The 15267-nt window shown below is 51.5% G+C and overlaps 1 long non-coding RNA gene across 1 annotated transcript; it reads left to right on the forward strand.

The window, feature by feature from the left end:
• Positions 1-8014: 8014 nt before the first annotated feature.
• On the forward strand, positions 8015-10155 carry LOC138750388 (uncharacterized). The gene is made up of 3 exons (XR_011349303.1): positions 8015-8153; positions 9279-9468; positions 10093-10155. It is a non-coding gene; the product is annotated as an uncharacterized lncRNA (long non-coding RNA).
• Positions 10156-15267: the final 5112 nt, after the last annotated feature.

Here is a 15267-nt window from a genome sequence, read left to right on the forward strand (position 1 = left end):
CCAAAAAAGACACAAAAAAGATTTTAATATAGGGACAGGAATAAAAGAAAAACAGAAGGTACTGGTGAGAGGGAGGGAAGAGTAATATTGTTGTGGGGTAGGTTCAGATGGGTCAGCTGAAGGGACTCGACTGATCCATCCACGATTTGTCCAACATCTTGCTGCCATGTCATGGTGAACCAGGGTGTTGCCTGATGGAGACACGTGGCTCTGAGCTCTGCAGAGATAGATCGTGCTTTTCTCCAAAACACACTTCCTCAGGTAAAGCAGAGGAATGGGAAAGATCCTAGTGTGCAGGGGTAGGGAGGGGGGTGATAGGGTAAGAGTTGGGGCCCTCCAAAGTCATCGTGATCAGGCCTCGGAGACGGCATCTCTATCACTCATATTTCTCTTCCCAGGAGAAGGAGCGATCTCAGAGACAAGACACGAGTCCAGAAGAACATTGCATCCCAGCTGAACAGAGAACGGACAACATCATGGTGGCCTGAACCCCTCCCCTTCTCCCTCTGGCCCTGCCAACTCCATTCCCCACCTCTTCCATATCCCTTCACCCACTTCCCCTCCCATTTCTCCCCTACCTCTCCTCCATTCCAATCCCCTCCCACTCACCTTCCCCTTCACCTACCCTCACACCTATGCCCGAAACTTAGCCCTCCTCCCTTCACCTCCCCTTCCCCTCTCCTTTCCCCCTCCCCTTCGCCTCCTACCCTTCCCCTCCTCCCCTTCCCCTCCCCTTCCCTTCCTACCCCTAACAGGGGAAGGAGGGATAGGGGAAGGGGGTAGGAGAAAGGGGGGTAGTGAGAGGGTAGGGGTAGGTAATGGGGTAGTGGTAGGCGGTGCGGGTATGGGGTAGGGTTAGGGGAAGGGGGTAGGTGTAGAGGATAGGGGTAGGGTTTAGCTTAGGGTTGGGGAAGGTGGGTAGATTTAAGATAAAGGTCAGGGACGGGTAGAGGTAAAGTTAGGTTTAGGGTTAGGAGATGTGGGATCGGGTTAGGTCGAGGTTTAGGGTTAGGTTTAGAGTTCGGGGAAGTGGGCTTGTGATAAGTTTAGGGGAAGGGGGTAGGAGTAGGAGGTAGAGGTGAGGTGTGAGTTGGGGTTAGGGGAAGGTGGGTAAGATTAGGTTGGGTTTAGGGGACAGCATAGGGATAGGGTTAGAGGACAGGGTGGAAATAAGAGTTAGGGTTGGGGATGTGGTGTAGTGTTTAAGGGTATCGGTAGTGTTAATGTTAAGGTTAGGGTTTGTTAGGGGTTAGGGTTAAGTTGGGGAGGGGAGCGTGGGCGGCGAGCGGGGCACAGGAAATGGAGAGGTGATGAGGGAGGGGAATGGGCAGGGAAATGAAGAGGTGTATGGTGTAGAGGAAATGGGAAGTGAATGTAGGAAGGCACCCCTTACCCCACATTATCCCTGCCTCCTCTCCTCCTTCCAGAGGAAGCGGGACCTCATTCCGGCCAGAACCTCCCTGTAGTTTCAGAGCCTCTGTTTCAGGAAATGCCTTCGACGCTTGCCGCTGGACAGACATCTTGTCCCTTGATTCATTCTATACCATTGATATTAAATTTAAAAATGGTTTGGTCTTTTAAAGCTTGAACTCAAAAGGCTGGTCCAGATAGACAACACAGAAACAGGCCCTTCGGCCCCACTCTCCTGCTGGCTGTGCTGTTGTAATCAGTCCATATTCCTCTCCACCTTTTCATTCTTAGCTCCCATCAAGCTCATGTTGCCTTGTCAATCTCACGGCCTGTGAGAAGAAGCTATTTCCCTCCCTGGCTTCTCTACTTTTATTCCTCCATATCTCCTTCCTGATGGCAGGGGGACAAAGATGCTCTTTGCTGGATATCTGGGAGTCTATTTACAGAGCCCATCCCTGCAAAAAATTCAGGGGTCCCTTGCCTTGAGGTTCCACCCATGTTGCCTCTCCCTCAGCACTCTCTCGTCAGAACACAATTGCACCCTCCTTCCCCTCCTCTCCCAGGTCTCAATATCCCCCTGACAATTCCAGTCAGCTGCAATGTCTACACCCTGCCCCACCTGCTATCGAATGTCCTGCATCCTCCTTCCCCATTGGTTTCCTCCTGTTATCAGGCATCAGGATGGACCCCACCCTGTTGAAACTACCCGTATTCTCACTGATCTCTCTGCGCCTCTGCCCTCCATCCAGGGGTCTTGGTTGTCTTGTGGTGATGGTGGAGAACAAAGTACCAACTCAAGGAGATGGGGAGCTGTAAGGAGACCCCCAGTTCCAGGAGACAGGGAGAACCACAGAGATGCCCAACTCTGTCAAACTGGTAGAACCCGGTCATCAGGTGCAAGGAGCTCTTGGTACTGCTGCACGTGAGGCAGGTGTGGCCCAGCCCCACACCTCCACCCTGTCAATTCCCAAAACACATTTCCTATTGATGTGGGGGTCCAAAATGGATAGAGTCTGGAGGACCATGTACATCGTCAATCAATGGGGGAATAACCCTAACCAGCATGGCTATTGTGTATGGCTGTGCTTGGAAACAAAGTGCAAGGGCACCAAAAGCTTCTATGTGCTGAGGTTCTACCTGGCTCAGGTGTTGTGAAAGATTGGTCTGGCCCTGATGCCACACAATGTCCTAGTCAGCAGGACTTTGCCCCATCACCTTCATGGGAATGGTTGCATAGACAAACACTATTGACCACAGGGCCATCAGGCAGTGATCAGCATGGAATTCCTGCTGACACAGAGACTAGGACTTGATGAGATACTGCGGGGTGGTCCCCTGAGCGGAGCATCCAGAGACAGACATGCAGAACTGCTGGAAGACCAGAATCTCAGTGAAAGATGCCCTTTGGTCTGCCTGAAACCCAGATAAGAGAAGCAAACACTAGAAGCCCAAAGCAAAGGAAGGAAGGTTTAGGGGCAATATCAGGGGTACTTGTTTTTACACAGAGTTGTGGGTGCCAGGAATGACTTGCCAGGAGTGGTATGAAGGCTGAAATATTAGGGCATTTAAGGGCTTCTTGGACACATGAATGAAGGAAACATAGAAGATAGGAGCTGGAGTAGGTCATTCGACCCTTCGAGCCTGCTCCGCCATTCAACGAGATCATGGCTGATCTTAAATTTCAGTACCCCATCCCCACCTTCTCTCCGTAACCTTTAATACCCTTATACTGAAGAAATATATCAAATTCCCTCTTAAACATATTTAATGAACCTGCCTCTACTGCCCTCTGTGGCAATGAATTCTACAGCTTCACCACACTCTGGGTAAAGAAATTCCTCCTCATCTCCATCCTAAATGGTTTGCCTATTATCGTCAAACCATGGCCCCGGGTTCTGGATTTTCCCATCCTTGGAAACATCCCATCTGCATCCATTCTGTCCAGTACTGCCAGAATTTTATATGTCTCTATGAGATCCCCTCTCAATCTTCTAAACTCCAGGGAGTATAATCCCAATTTGCGCAATCTTTCCTCATAAGTCATTCCTGCCATTCCTGGTATCAGCCTGGTGAATCCCCTCTGCACTCCCTCCATAGCAAGAATGGAGGTTTATGAAGGAGGAAGGGTCTAGTTTTTATTTTGCTTGGAATTGATAGGTCAGCGCAACATCGAGGTCCGAAGGGCATAACTGTTCGACGTTAACCTGCTGGTCTTTTAGCACATGGAGATGTGGGTGAGGGAATGCTGCCCACCGGCCTATTCCAGGTTGCTGAGAGATGCACTGAGGCTTGGCGCAGCCAACACGAGGGCGCTGTGGGGAAGGACTCTCATCCCCTGTGTCTTGAGGGGCGGAGACTAAGGGGAACCCCTTCAACCACAGAGTGCAGGGAGTAACCACAAGGTGTCAAAGTGGTGGAATGATGCTAAACAGAGAACATGAGCAGTGAAGGGAATATAGGCATGCAACACGAGGATGAGAAAAGACATGGAACAGTTGTCCTCTTGGTCAATAATTTTAGAATAAAGTTAATTTTGGGGTGAAAAAGAGAAAAGCCCGAACTCAGTCACCTTTGTTTCATGAGATACATTCTCCAATCCAGGAAAGCTCCTCTGTACCCGTTCAAATTTAACCCGAGGAAACTGTGTTCATGGTGGAAATCTCTGCAAACACACAACCGGACCTATGCACAGAGAGACAAATGATACACGTGCAGTCCCTCCCAAAAAAGAAATAAATTCTGTTGAATCAATAGCAGAGTCATGGAGTCTTTGTCTGAGCCGGTCATCCATCATTCTCCATTCTCACTGCTCGCAGGAAGAATCTGTTTCTGGGCCTGGTGCTACTGGCTCCGATATTCCTCGACCTCTTTCCTGATGAGAAGAGCTGCCAAATGCTGTGGGCAGGTGGAAGGGATCCTCGACGACATTGACAATGAACCCGGTTTATCCCATTGACATTTGGGGTGGGTGGGTTGGGGGGAGAGAGTCCCCATCATCCTATCTGCCACTCGTGGTCCTGCCGATCATTTTTAAAAAATATTTATAAACTTAAAACCACAACAAATTCACACAATTAATAATAATGCTCATCTAATGTGTGGCATCTATAAAAGAAAGAATAAAGAAACCACCCCCCACCCCCATCCCCAATATCCTACCCCCTCCCACTTCTCTCTTCAATGGAAGTGTCTGCTACAGTGGTGACCTCAGCAGGACCCAGCCCTTCAGTTGGACGTGAAGATCACGGTCCAGGCGGCTCTTCAGATGGTTTGGTTGAAGCTGTCAATGTTCTGGATGTCGCAGCCACACGTGGGGTTCAAACAGGCCAAGGATCAGTTCCACCTCCAAGAGATCACCGCTGATGACATCCATTACTCCTCCATGATGTTCTTGCTCATCAGGACATGGCAGCAAGGCTCATCGACTTCTGACATCAGCCTCCCGAGCAAGGCAAATAGGATGCCCTCAAGGAGCTCTTAACCCGCACCTTCAGGCCACGCCTTCATCCTCCACCTCATTCTGTTCCTGCTCTCACTGTCGCATGGCCCAGACAGTCATCCCAACATGACTCCCCTCATGCTATTTCTTTTCAGCTCTCACCAGACGCCCTGGACCCACTTTTCAGGAACTCTTCCCTCTTCCTCCCTATGTCATTGGTATCTCCATGTACCACAACCTCTGGCCCACTTTAGCAGCAACACCCCAGACACTGGCACCAGGGAGGCACCACCTGGAAAAGGTCCAGGGTCCTAGTCCAACAGTCATTTTCCTGAGCATCCAGGCAGCAGAGAAATATCAATGGTTGCTCAAAGCAAAATCCTCATTGCAGTGCCCACCAACAATTTGAGGCACAAAGTTTTGTGGGTCTTTTGGGTTACTGGTGCCAACATATTCCCCATCTCACCCTGTCCCTCCATCTACTGTACAATGTTGCCCAGAAAAAAAAACTCTCCGCTTCATTGATGACCTGAACAACAAATGGCTTCTTAAATGGTAAAACACGCTGTTGAACACCACTGCCACTGACCACAAGCACCCCCCAACCCCTCAAAACTGGAAGACCCTTTGAATGACTTGTCTCTGCAATGAAGACAATGGTCTAGTGGAGCCTCGAGCAAAAGATGCAAGGTCGCCGAGTCCCACACAGCTTCTGGTTCAATTCCCTCCTGGAAGCTGCCTCCCGCGACTCCCCATCTGAGTGTCAGATGCTCGCCTGCTCACCACAGAGAACCAGATGGCAGCAGAGACAGTCACACTCCAGCCACACCTCCCCAACATGTGATGGGTTAAATCTGCGGATGCCACTCACAGCGGACCGAAGAAGTGGTACATGGCAGACCGCACAGCGGCCGGGCCCGAAGGGCTGAGCCACTTGCAAGAACAGATCATGTCCTGTCCGAAAGTGACAGCCTCCCACTTGAATGACCCCGAGAAGAGCTTGGCACCATGGCCTGGGGCAAACCGTTCAACACCCTCGATGCTGGACAGCAGGAAAAAGCTTGGTTTACTGACGGCTCCAGCTGGTGGATGTGCGAAAAACAACGGTGTAAAGTGGGAGCGCTCCAGCCCACCACAGATAAAGTACTGACATAAGAGGGTGAGGTGGAGGGGAGAGCCAACTGTCCAAGCTGGCAGCTGTGGCACTGATCCGAAAAGGGACAACCAGGCGGGCCCAGGAGCCTCTTTTCCGATCAGTGCAACAGGATTTCTGGGCTGTGCCAAACAGCACGTCAGTGTTGGTGGGTCGGCGTCAGGAGACAGGGAGGCAGATCCATGGCTGCCTGCTCTGAGGACAACAGCACTGGCAGATCTTCTGAGAGGTGGAACAACAAAAGAATAGCCAGGGTCCACCACGTGGATGGACACACCTCCAGGAAAACCGCTGAAGCTGACGCAATGCCACTGTGGACTGAGCTGCTCAAATATGCTCTGCCACTATTTTCCCCAAGCAGAGTGACCCCGGAGCCTTGGCAGCATTGGTGCATCATAAATGTGGGCATATGGGGGCACGATGATGGCCAGAGGATCTGGGGGTCTCATGATGTTGCAAGAACTGTGATGGCCAAATGCCCTATTTGTCAGCAATTAAAACCAAGGGCCACATTCGCTGGGGTTCGGGAGCTGGCCAAGTCTGATAAATTGACCATATCAGGCCTCACCCCTGCCAAAATAAAAAGTGATATGTTCTCACGATGGTCAGCACATACTCGGATGTCCTGCCAGCGGGTCGACCAAGTGCCATTTAAGCATGCTCCATATGTGGAATACCCTATCGGGTAACGTCTGACCAGCAATGGGTGGTGATGCCAAGTATTTGGGGCCACCTGCATATCCCCTACCACCCACAGGCATCCAAGATCAATGAGTGAATGAATGACCTGTTCAAGGTATCGTATGTGACAAGTTGATTGTCAAGTCTTCTATCCATGAGTGGTTGCAAGTGTATCGATTAATCCGGCGAGTTTGTGTCTGTGTGTGTCTTTTACTCCTCGTGCGACTTCACTACATGTGTCAATAAAAGACAACTGTGTTCAAATTCGCCACCCTTGGGAACCCTCGAATCAGTTTCACACACATAATAATTGGTGCAGTGAGCAGGGTCCTTCGAGTTCCGACTGAACATAGCTGCAATGGAGTTGCTTTGGAATCGGGACTGGAAATCTAGTGCAGGCAGGGAGAACAAGATCTGCGGGTGGACTGACGAGAGTGCAGGATTGGGGTGCTTGGCAAGCATGCTGGCGGACCACGGCAAACTGGTAGACTGGTCCAAGCTCCTGGATCCATATCTTGAGAAAATAGGTCACCACGTGTTGTCCCACTTCAAGAAGTCAGGGTTCCCAAAATCTAAGGGGAATCAGAGGGTGCCTTTTGGCTGCCAGTGTTTCTCCTGAGAAACCAATGTGAGATCATAGAAAGGAAAGATTTGGAGAGGGCCCATGAAAATAAGGAGATAAAGGTGGTCCAGCAGCGCTGCTGTGCACTGCAGGAGGCAGCACAGACTCTCCCAACCTGAGCCACTGATGTCGAGATGAGAGGGACAGAGGTAGCCAACAGGCATGCCAATCAAGGTCTGACTCCCCCCCACTCCCCCAGTGAGTGAGTTTGTACTGGCCATGGAGCGATTAGCTGAGGCCATTTGCCAGGATTCAGGCATTAAAGGTTTCAGAACAGGCCAGGAAGAGCATGAAATCAATTTATTTGCAGAAGTTGTTCTGATATATCTGACAGACCCGACACACTCATTGCCAAAGTTGTGCTCCACCCTGGAGGACTATGGGGAGATCTCTGGGTATAAGTTCTTTTGGGATATGTGCAAAATCATGTCACTTAGGAAGAGGGATTAGAGCCAATGTCGAGAAAATAGTCAACAAATGTGGCGGCAAAATGGGATCAAATATCTAGGAGTTAGAATAGATAACAACGAGTAATTTAGACCAGCTGAATTATTCTCCCCTTGCTTGGGGAAATTGAGGAGGATTTAAATGGTTGGATGTCCCTGCCCATTACACTAGTGGTGTCACAGAGAGGGGAGGTGTCACAGAAGGGGGAGATGATGACACAGAGGGGGTGATGATGTCACTGCATGGGGCAGCCATAGCTGAGTCGTGCCATGGCACAGCAACACGAGAAAGATGCCTCTCTTGGAAGGGGATTCTGGCCCGCGTGTCGGAGTAGGACGCTGTCTCATCCCAGGGACCCTCTGATCAACAGGGTTGTGTTTGGAAGCACCCTGCGCCCATGGGTGAGATAAAGAGCCTGCTACAGGCTCCCCTACTGGGACAGAACCTCCTCTGGCACCATCCTTTACCCAGTGTGGGCGGAGAGAATGGAGGCTGCATTGAATCCCCTCTCCCCATCCTGAGTGCAGGGCACTTTATGGGGCAGCTGGAGGGGACTGGGGAGGGGAGAACAATGGCATGTGAGGGGATACAGGGATGGGGTCTGTAGGAGTGGAGGGGAGAACAAAGGAACGGGGTAGCACCACAGGCTAATGTCAAGGGAGATTGGATCTGAGATAGGGGACATAGGGTTGAGCTGGGGGGAATGGGGTGCGAGGGGACGGAAAGCACTGGGGAAACCATGGGGGTGGTGTTGGGTGGGGGATGAGAGTGTGGTAGAGGAATCGGGGCAGGGGAGAGTGTGAGGTGTCTGAGGGAGAAGAGAAGTTGCGAGGGGGATGGAAGGCAGACCTTTCAACAGAAATGGGACAGAGCTCCCCCTCCACCTGGAATGGGATCTGTCCACTGAGAGACAGGACCGCTCCTCCACCCGCCACTCCCCCCCCATGGTTACAAGATCACTTCCACCCTTGCATACACCCCACACCCCCCCAACTGGGATAGGATTCTTTCCCCCAGTGGACCTGGATCAAGGTGTTAGAAAGTGTTTCTGCTGCGGCGGACCCAACAGAGTTGAGCGGTGAAGAGTGGGGCTCTCTCTGCACCACCTGCTCCCTCTGGCGACGAGGTCTCACTTGCATCATGGAAGATCACGGTGTTGCTGAGCTTCTGCGAATGTGGAGGGCTTCTGCTAAACCCGTGGTAGGGTTCAGAGTGGTTCATCTCCCCGGGACGTGCTGAAGGTCAAGGATGACCAGATCCTCCCATGGAGGGAGGGTTGTAGACAAAGTGAACGGCTGCGGAACTGGCCTCAGTCTGAGGAGAGTGATCAAAGAGGGACCTCGGGTGGCAATATTTCTACTGAGAGGCTGGAACAAACCACCAGAGGATAAATTCTGACATTTAGGTGACCCTTGGAAGGGAGTTAGAGGGAGGGGTAGAGACTAACTTGGACAGCAAGGCTGGGTTGGGATAAATGACCTGTTGTGTACCCTCTGGGTGTGTAAATGCTGCTGCTTCTGCCCCAGAGGACATGGCAATAAAGTCACAACAGAGGTGGCCACACCGTGTCATGGACCCAACGTCCCCAAGGTGGTGTCCTGCACAGATGATAAAATCATCGACAATAGATCTTTCGGTGTGGTGTACCAGACAAGGCTGGTGGACTCCGGAGAGCTGATTGCCATCAAGAAGATCTTGCAGGACAAGAGATTCAAGGTGAGGGGGAGGAGCAGTTGTGTGGAAATGGAAAACCCTGATATTTAACTTTAGGGCCTACAGCACGTTCACAGGCCCTTGCGACACATGAGCACGTTTCACACAATTACACCCAATTGACAAACACCCCAAACACATTTTTGAAGCGTGGGTGGAAAGAGGAGCATCTGACAGAGACCAAAGCAGCCATGGGGTTTGGAAACAGAGAAAGTCACACAAACCCACAACAGCAGCCCCCCTCCCCACACACAACCCCCCACCCACACACACACACACACACACACACACACACACACACACACACACACACACACACACACACACACACACACCTGGCAAATATCAAAGATTTTCTGCAAATTCAATGTTTAGTAGAAGCTGGGAAAACAATCATAAAAACGGAAGTGATACTTCATTGAACCCCCTGACGAGTCCCCGCTCCAGCAACACAAAAAGTCCCCCCCACCGACTTTCGACGAGTCCCCCATTTCGGCATCCCTTGGAGTTCACCACCTCTGACCTCTTGACAAATCTCCTCCCCGCCTCCCCCCTCAACTTGGACAAGTTGCCCCTCAGGGCCCCGACCCATCGCCCAGCCTTGCTGATGTTCTTCTCTCGCCATAGAACCGCAAACTGCAGATCGTGCGAAAGTTGGATCACACCGTCATCGTCCCTCTTCTCAACTTCTACTCCTCTGTAGTCAAGGTAAGATCCACCTGCACCCACCCCACCCCCACTCTGATGCATATCATTTGCTGCTACCTTCCCCATTCCTTCAATCGATCTGTCTCGCTGCAGCCTCTCTGTTGCCTCCATCCTGCCCCTCTGACCAGTGCCGACTCCTTGACACTGGCTGCCCTGCTCCTCACCCATTAACTCATGACCTCTTGCCATTTCAACTCCAGACAGCAGCAAGACCACAAGACAAGGTCGCCAAATTCGGCCACTCAGCCCCTCCAGTCTGTTTCCCCAATTCATTTCACGAATGTATTTTCCCCCATAACTCACTTCCCCAGAACCTTTTGGTGCCCTTCCAAATCAACGCCTGCTCTGAATCGTCCCAACAACTCAGCCTCCACATGTTCGACCCCAGCCAACATCCGGCTGCAAACATTTCTCATCTCGAAACGTCAATGGTTTTTCTCTCCCGGTGATTCCTTGCCTCATGAGGGAGGGCGGTCAGAGCTGCAAATTTTGTGCAGTCTCACCAGAAGCCGAATGATGGGGCAGCGGATGGGTCCACTACGGCCTGTTGACGCTCTGCTCGCTGAGCCCTTGGATTCATGCAATGTTGTGTTGAGCACTGGGGGCATCAGGCCTACAGAGAGCAGGAGGGGCTGGCACTCCAGTTGGGAGAGGCACTGGGTGTTGGAGGGTAAATCCAGCTGACATGTTTGTATTGTGTCCAAGAGAAAGAGGAGGTTTATTTGAATCTGGGTCTGGTCTATGTTCCCGAGACGGTTCACTGCATGGTCCAGCACTTCAACAAGGCCAAGCAGCCCATTCCCATGATCTACATCAAGGTGGTTGTGGGTCTGGGTGGTCAAGTTGTCCACTGGGGCAAGCTTGGATGGTGGGGTTGGAGGATATGAAGGAGTTTACTGGCTGAGTCTCGCTGGGGACTGGATATCGATGAAGGGTGCATGAGGGTCTCAATGGGTATTGGTGAGGAGAGAAAGGGTAGTGAGGGGAGAGGGGCGGAGAGGATGATGAGGATGGATGTTGATTGGCAGGGAGGAGCCCTTCACCCACCTCCCCTTACCCTCAGGATATAGACCCGGCCAGTGTGGAGGCAGAGCGGGTCATGTTATATCGTTATGTTGCCAGATGTTCATGTACCAGCTGTGGCAGAGCATGGCCTACTTCCATCCTCAGGGGGTTTTCCATTGAGACATCAAGCCCCAGAAGATGCTGGTAGATCCCGAGATGGCCTTCTTATTGCTCCTTTATTTCGGCAGGTAGATCCACCCGTGTCTGTCTGTTCACCACCTCAACGCGGTCCTGATCCCTCTCCCCAACACGGCCTTGACCCCTCCCCATCAGCTCTCACCCCTCCCCCACCAGCTCTCTCCCCTCCTCCCTCTCCCAACTTGCCCCTTCCACAGCTTAATAACTTATTCTAAATAAGATTGTGGGGGGCTTAGATGGAATGAACAGCCAGAAACCTTTCCTAAAGTGTCAGGTGCAAATCTCAGAGAGCATCCGCTTCAGGTGAGGGGAGATTTTTTTTATGCAGAGAGTTGTGAGAGCTTTGAATGCGTCACCGGAGAAAGTGGTAGCGGTTGGTAGAATAGGTACATATAAAAGTCTCTGAGACGAGCATGTGGATGTAAGGGAACAGAATTTTTACATGATAAGGAAATTTGGGGATATGGCGAGAAGGCAGGGTAGGTCGAGTTTGGTCATAAATTAGATCAGCCATGATCATATTGAATGGCGGAGCAGGCTCGATAGGCCATTTTTGTCCTACTCCTGTTCCCACTTCCTATGTTCCTATGGGTGTGGTACAGGTAAAGGTTGTGGAGAACATTGACAAAGGTCAGTACAGCCTTTATGGGCCAAAGGGCCTGTACTGGGCAGCAATGCATGATGTTCTAATGGATGCGGAAGCTCTGGGAAGGGGTAAGGGAGGGACTGGCCAGGAAGTCTGCAGATGCTGGGGCCGAGGGCAATGCCCAAACATGCTGGGGAAACTCATGGATAGTTTTGTGAGGAGCAGGTCCTGCTTCACGAGTCAAATTGAGTTTTTCGAGGAGGTGTCAACGGAAATAGATGAAGGTCAAAGTCTGTATGTGCTGCACGAGGATTTTAGTAAGGTGCTTGACAAGGTCCCCACGGAGGCCTCATTCAGAATGTCCGGAGGCATGGGATCCATGGAGCCTTGGCTGTGTGGATTCAGAATTGGCTTGTCTGCAGAAAACAGAGGGTAGTAGTAGATGGAACAATGACTAGTGGCGCTCCAAAGGGATCTGCTCTGGGACCCCTGCTCTTTGTGATTTTTATGAATGATGATGGGAGTGGAAGGGTGGGTACGTCAGGGGATGACACAGAGGTAGAGATGTTGTAGACAGTGTAGAAGGTTGTCATAGGTCATCCAGTTTGCAGAGAAGTGACAGATGGAGTTCAATCCTGTAAATCAGATGTACTTAAATAAGCAACTGGTCCAGGTTTATTTCCAGAGTAATTTTCAAGGGCACGAATAACAGTTATTCCAAAGAAGGTTGGAGACCCATTAAAAGTAGCTTCATATAGACCAATATCTTCATTGAATGCGGATTACAAGAATGTGTGGGCAGAGCACTTGGTTAATGGCAGGATTATGAACAGTGTGCAGGACTGAGATATATTTAGATCCTGCGCCATAAATCGCTCAAAGTTGCTGTGGAAATTGAGAGGGAGTTTAAGATGGTTTATTGTGTGCTGGCCTTCAGGAGTCAGTGGATTGAGTTCAAAAACCAAGAGGTATCGTTGCAGATGTATAAAATTCTCGTCAGACCACACTTGGAATATTGTGTGCATTCCTGGGGCGAGAATACCAGAGGACGTCTAAATAAGGTGAGCTGAGGGAAATTTAGGCAAGACGTGAGGGGTACATTTTATTCACACAGAATGTAGTGGGTGGCTGGAATGCATTGTTGGGGTAGTAGCGGAGGCTGGTCCAAAAAAGGCATGAAAAGGATTTTAATATGGACAGGAATTCAAGAAAAATGGAGAGTACTGGTGTGTGGGAGGGGAGGGTAACATTGTTGTGCGGTAGGTTCAGATGGATCAGCTGAATGGTCTCGACTGATCCATCCATGATTGTCTAACATCTTGCTGCCATATCGTGGAGAACCAGGGTGTTGCCTGATGGACACACGTTGCTCTGAGCTCTGCAGAGAGAGATCGTGGTTTTCGCCAAAACAGACTTCCTCAGGTAAAGCAGAGGAAGGGGAAAGGCTCCAGTGTTCAGGGGTAGGGGGGATGATGGGGAAAGAGTTGGGACCCTCCAAAGTCATTGTGATCAGGCCTCAGAGGCAGTATCTCTATCACTCGTATTTCTCTTCCCAGGAGAAGGAGCGATCTCAGAGACAAGACACGAGTCCAGAGAACCTCGCATCCCAGCTGAACAGAGGACGGACAACATCATGATGGCCTGAACCCCTCCCCGTCGTATCCCTCTGGCCCTGCCAACCCCATTCCCTGCCTCTTCCATGTCCCTTCACCCACTTCCCCTCTTCTCCTCTACCCCTCCTCCATCCCAACCCCCTCCTGCTCACCTTCCCCTTCTCCTGCCCTCACACCTATGCCCTAACCCCAGCCCTCCACTCTTCACCTCCCCCTTCCCCTCCGCCCTTCCCTTCCCCTTTCCCCCTCCCCTTCCCCTCCCCCATCCCCTCCCCTAACCCTCCCCCTTCCCCTCCCTTTCTCCTCCTCCCCTTCCCCTCCCCCTTCCCTTTCCCCTTCCTACCCCTAACCTAGGGGAAGGAGGGGGAGTGGAAGGGGGTAGGAGAAAGGGGGTAGTGGAAGGGGGTAAGGGTAGGGGTTGTGGTAAGGGGTAGGGTAGGGGGTAGTGGTAGTGGGTGCGGGGATGGGGAAGGGGTAGGAGGTAGGGTTAGGGGAAGTGGGTAGGTTGTAAGGGATAGGGTAGGGATAGTGGTAGGGGGTGCAGGTATGGGGAAGGGGTAGGGTTAGGGGAAGGGGGTAGGTTGTAAGGGATAGGGTAGGTGGTAGTTGTAGGGGGTGTGGGTATGGGGAAGGTGTAGGAGGTATGGTTAGGGGAAGGGGATAGTTGTAGGGGGTGCGGGTATGGGAAGGGGTAGGAGGTAGGGTTAGGGGAAGGAGGTAGGTTGTAAGGGATAGGGATAGGGTTTAGTTTAGGGTTGGGGAAGTTGGGTAGAGTTAGGGTTAGTGTTAGGAGACATGGGGTAGGGCTATATCTTGGTTTATGGTTAGGTCTATAGTTCAGGGAAGTGGGCTTGTGTTAGGAGCAGTGGGGTAGAGGAGGAGTGAGGTTTGGGGTTAGGGGATGGTGGGTAGCATTAGGGTTGGGGTTAGGGGGTGGCATAGGCGTAGGAATAAAGTTAGGGTTAGTGGATGGGGTGGGGGTAGAGTTAGGGGACGTGGAGTGGTGGTAGGGGGTATCGGTAGTGTTAAGGTTAGGTTTAGGATTTTGTTAGGGATTAGGGTTAGGAGTAGGAGGAAGGGAAGGGGGAGGGGAATGGGGGAGGCGAGCGGGGGACGGGAACTGGGGACTGGAAAGGGGAGGGGATGTGGGAGGGGAACGGGCAGTGGAAAGGGGAGGGGAACGGGGTAGAGGAAAGGGGAGGTGAACGGTGGACGGCATCCCTAGCCCCTCCCCTCCCCTTCCCTTCCCCCGCATTTCCCCTGCCTCTCCTCTCCTCCTTCCAGAAGAAGCTGGGCCTCTTTCCGTCCAGAACCTCCCTGTGGTTTCAGAGCCTCCGTTTCAGGAAGTGCCTTCGACGCTTGCTGCTGGACAGACATCTTGTCTCTTGATTCATTCTGTACCGTTGATATTAAATTTAAAAATGATTGGGTTTTTTAAAGCTTGAACTCAAAAGCTGGTCCAGATAGACAAAACAGAAACAGGCCCTTCAGCCCCTCTCTCCTGCTAGCTGAGCTGTTGTAATCAGTCCATATTCCTCTCACCCTTTTCATTCTTAGCTCCCATCCAGCTCATGTTGCCTTGTCAATCGCACGGCCTGTGGGAAGAAGCTATTTCCCTCCCTGGCTGCTCTGCTTTTATTCCTCCATATCTCCTTCCTGATGGCAGGGCGACAAAGATGCTCTGTGCTGGAT

Source organism: Narcine bancroftii, unplaced genomic scaffold, assembly GCF_036971445.1.
Source record: "Narcine bancroftii isolate sNarBan1 unplaced genomic scaffold, sNarBan1.hap1 Scaffold_133, whole genome shotgun sequence".
Taxonomy (NCBI): domain Eukaryota; kingdom Metazoa; phylum Chordata; class Chondrichthyes; order Torpediniformes; family Narcinidae; genus Narcine; species Narcine bancroftii.